We start from the raw sequence: 4,911 nt of genomic DNA, 5'->3' as shown, positions 1-4,911 counted from the left end.
GCATGAAAATTATTTGGGATCCACAGAAAGTTTGCCCTAATTATGTTCATAATGAAAATACCAGAGGAGCATGGCCAATCGCTCTGTGTCAGTGCAACATACATGATTCTCAATCTCTCTCTCTCTCTCACACATTTTTTTACTTTTACCATGATTTAACTTTTTCTGCCAAGGAGAACAAAAAGAAGAGAAAGAACACTTGAGGAGGTATCAAAACCCAAGATAAGTGCAGGATTTTCTTTTTAAAATCTGAATAGTATTTCATTGTGTGTACATAGGACATTTCTTTATCCATTCATCTGCCAATGGACATTTAGGTTGTTTCCACATCTTGGCTATTGTAAATAGTGATTCAGTGAACATAGATAAGAATACTAATATCTCTCTGAGATCTTGATTTCAATTTTTTTTTTAGATAAATACACAGAAGTGGGATTGCTGGATCATATGATAGTTGTATCTTTAATTTCGAGGACCTTCTATACTGTTTTCCTTGGTAAATGCACCATTTTATATTCCCACCAACGGTGTGACAAGGGTTCCAATTTCTCCACATTCTCACTAACAATAGTCTTTTGTTTTTTGATAATAGCCATCCTGACAGGTATATGTTTCTGCAATGTGAAATAACATGGATGAACCTTGAGGGCATTATGCTAAGTAAAATGAGTCAGTCAGAGAAAGACAAATGCTGCAATGATTCCATTTAAATGAGTTATCTAAAACAGTCAAATTCATAGAATCAGAGAGTGGAGGGGTGATTGCCAGGGGCTGGGTGGAGAGAGAATGAGGAGTTATTTATCAACTGTCATAAAGTTTCAGTTGAGCAAAATGAATAAGTTCTGGAGCTCTTCTCTGTAACATTGTACTTACAGTCAGTAATAATGTCTTTGGCACACTTGAATTTAGTTAAGAGGGTAGGACTCATTTTGTCTTTTTACCACAATAAAATAACAGTTAAAAAGAAAAAACCAAGATGAGTATAGAGATTTTAAGAGAGTACCTTAATCTTTTGATGATTTTAAGTGTTTTGATTCATATAATTATATTTGAAGACCCTGGGGAGTGGGGTGGGGAGAAGAGGCTATTAATAATTTTTGTGAAATCAGTTCTAGAAGACTGAAGGTAAGGAAATATATTTATAGTGATCCCAAAAAGGAAGAACGTATATCTCATAAATGATAGGTTGCTAAACTTAACCAGACCGGTGAGGGTTCTTGCCGCTGTTTCATAAATAACAGTTCTATCTGGGTTGTGTCAGCCTTAAGCAGAGAAGACAGAGGCAAGGAGGGAGGTGGGAAGGTAGCTTGCATGATAAATGTCTTCAAATATTTGAAGAGTTGTCACATGGAAAATAAATTATATTCATACTTCTCAGCCCAGTGGTTGCAAAAAGGACCTAAGGGTTAGAGGCAGAAGAATTTGGACTTAATATTAAAAAAAAAGATCTGCCTAAAATTCTAAAGATAGAATAAATTCCCTTGGGGATAATGAGTTCCCTGGCACTTGGAAATACATGTGCTGTGTCTTGTAAAGGACATTCAAATAATTTTGTCTCATTCCTAACTTAGAGATTCTAAGATTCCAAGACTAGATGACTTTAAACAGACTTTTTCAGCCATCAAATGAGAATATAATAGTCAAGATTTCCTCCTTCAACAGTTTTAAAATGACCAGATGGTCACTAAGAAACCATTTGTATTTGATCTGCCACAAAACTAGACATTTAAAAAATAATTTAAAAGGCAAATTCATATACAATAGCTAAGAATTCCCCATATTCTAGACTATCTTTGAATTGCAACTTAATTTAAAATTTAATTTGGTTTGTGGTCCATACTTATTTGTCTGTTCACCTGTTCCCATAGAAATAAAACATAAACACTGAAATGTATTTATTACAAATCATGGTCTATTGGTCTCATACAATTTAACAATTTCTGCATTCTTAGCCTATCAACAGTACAAGCTAATATCAATTATCAAATCATTTAAATGTGAGTCACATAGATTAAAGTTTGACACAGCCCAAATCACCGTCTTTGGAAATTTGGAATATATTTTAAATGTATGTCTGAGGGCACAAAGTGGTATGAATATAAGATGGTATTTAAGCAGAGTAAATATTCTCATGAACAAAGAAATCTAAAGGAAGGATTTCTTTAAACTACAGATGATGCTCTAAGAAAATGAAGAGTGAGACTTGAAATGTGGGCTAAACGGAAAAGCTGTTCTTGGGACCCAGCTGTGATGACAAATGACGTTTATAAACCTTAATAACCGTTGTATCCTTTTCTTTGGGCGAACTGTCAAAATGGTAAATTCGACAGAAAAATCCCCTCCAGTGACTTAATAATTTTTTTAATTCTTTCCCTTCAAATGTTCATAATTTGAGGTTTCATTTTTTCATTATGTACCTTTCATGTATTTAGCATCTTCTTCATCCTCAAAAAGCCTTGGAAGCATCCATTCCTATTGCTGTGATTTATTGTCTTTGTTTTACAAATAAGGCCTAAAGAAGTTTGATGATGCATGTCTCAGCATTAGAACTAGAATCAAGGTCTTCTAGTACTGAATCCAATACGTCATCTAGCACATTGTATCCTTCTGCCATTTCCGTGCTAACAACTTTATTAATAAAACCCATTTCAAGTCAATTCAGACTTGCAAATTGTCATTGCCTGTCATCTCAGGGATAAGAAAAAATTATGACCCTTTTTCATATATTTACTTAGCAGAAGATAGGGTGGTAAAGAAATTAAAACATTTATTTTAAAAACCTTTCCTCCACCCTCTCAATTTTTATATTTTCATCATCTCGGGTCAAAAATATATTTACACAGCAGTTATTTTCAACTATCTTCTTTATTATCATCTAAAATACTTTTCCCTGTGAATCAAAATGATAGCTCACTAAACAATAAGTGTCTCTCATGGCTTTTTATAGAGAAAATGTTTCCAAAAGCACTTCGGTCCAGAGAACAGATTCAAGCCATCTGCGCTATCTTAATGGCCACTTATGCAGTGCCCTGCTCAGAAAGAAGGAAATAAAATAACTAAGATGGAAAATATTATCTTCTCTACTCCACCACTTCACAGCCTGATTTTCTAGTTCCTTTCCAATGCGACTGCATGAACTCGGATCCTTATCATCTTGCGCCCGGAATAATCTTCTAACTGATTTTTCCAGCTCCAATATAATTTCTCTGCTTCGATTCTCTCATCTCTAAAGTGGAGAATAATAAGGACTCCTCTTTCTTTGGATCGTTGTGGGAAATAAAGGAGTGAATACATAGGAAATGTTTAGTATCTGCCATGTAGTAAGCACTCAATAAATGTTAACCTCATGTAAAATTTTATCCTATATACTACAAAAATATGATCATTCTACAATGAAAATGTGTATATATCCAAAAATCCACCATTTCCTATCTCTTCCATTGCTACCATTCTGGTCCAAACCATCTTCACTGCTTGCCTAAATTATTGCAATAGCCTTTGTATTGGTCTTTCTGCTTCTGCTTTTGACTCTACAGTCTGTACTTAGCTGGGTAGCTGAATGATCTTTTTAATTTTAAGTCGGATCATGTCACTCCTCTCTCATTCTTGCTCTCTCTCTCCTTCTCTCTCTCTCTCTCTCTGTCTCTCTCTGGCTACTCATCTCACTACAAATATAAGCCAAAGTTCTTAAAAGGTCTAGAAGGCCCTACGTAGCCCATGACCTTTTCCCACTACTTCCCTGACCTCATCTTCATCTCCATGCCTCCTAGTTTACTTAACTCCAGCCTCTCAGGCCTCTTCAAGATTCTTCACACAAGCCAGGCCTGTCCTCACCTTAAGGGCTTTGGACCAAAGATTCCTTCTGTCTGTGACATCTCCCTTCTCCTCTACAATCTGCGTCATTTACTCCTTTAGTTCCTTCAAACCTTTGGCCACCCTATTTCAAACTACAATTCTTTCTCCACCACAGCACACTACTCACCCTCCTTAGCAGGTGCCATATTTTTCCATAACACATATGGCCTATTAATATAAATTATATAACACACTATATAATTTACTAATAGATAATATATATTGGTTCCTACTTGTAGAAAGTAAACTCTGTAAGACAGAGGTTTCTGTTAGTTTATTGATGTGTCCCTAATGCCTGGAAGAGTGCCTGGCATGTAACATGTTCAAAACACTGAGTGAATAAATGCATAAACATGTGGCTAACCTGCTGAATACCCTTCAGTGTGTCCCCACTGCCCGAGGGCTGTCCAGACTTCTCAGCCAACACACAAAGGCTCCGATGATGCAGCAGCCCCTTCCCATTCCTTCAGCCCCAATCTCTGACGGTGCCCCCACACTCCCAACAATATAATGGCACTGAACTATCGGAACTATTTGCAATTTCCTGGCCCTACAGCTGAACATCTTCTGCTGTCCCAAGAGCCTGTTCTCTCTTATCTTCCTGGCAAATATCTCCCACTTTTCAGGATGTCGCTTCAACTCTGAAGCTTTTCTTGACTTTCTAGCCCCTGGTGGAATGTATTTCTCTCTCCTTAGTGTAGCCTGAGAGAGTTCTAGCTCAGCAGCCAAGTCACTGTATTAATTTTATTTATTTCTGTGACTGTCTTCCTTGACTACATTGTAGGCCACATGGGGGCAGAGGATATATTCAGATACCAACATTTTGCATAGCACAAACCAGCTCATATGGATCACAGTTATTCAATATATGTCGTCATGTATTTCTAAGAATGAGTAGAAGATGTCCATTGGATTCTGCTAGTTCCAATACTGTCTAATAGCAGTGGGTTAGAAAAGAAAGCTCCTCCAGATCAAAGATTTTGCCGATGTGGTTCAAACAAACTCAAGATTGGTGCTAATGCTTTCAAAGAAGATAACAGCAGTGAGGCAAAGATT

The sequence above is a fragment of the Pteropus alecto genome, unplaced genomic scaffold, assembly GCF_000325575.1.
Source record: "Pteropus alecto unplaced genomic scaffold, ASM32557v1 scaffold161, whole genome shotgun sequence".
Lineage (NCBI taxonomy): Eukaryota > Metazoa > Chordata > Mammalia > Chiroptera > Pteropodidae > Pteropus > Pteropus alecto.
This window is presented reverse-complemented; position numbering follows the sequence as displayed.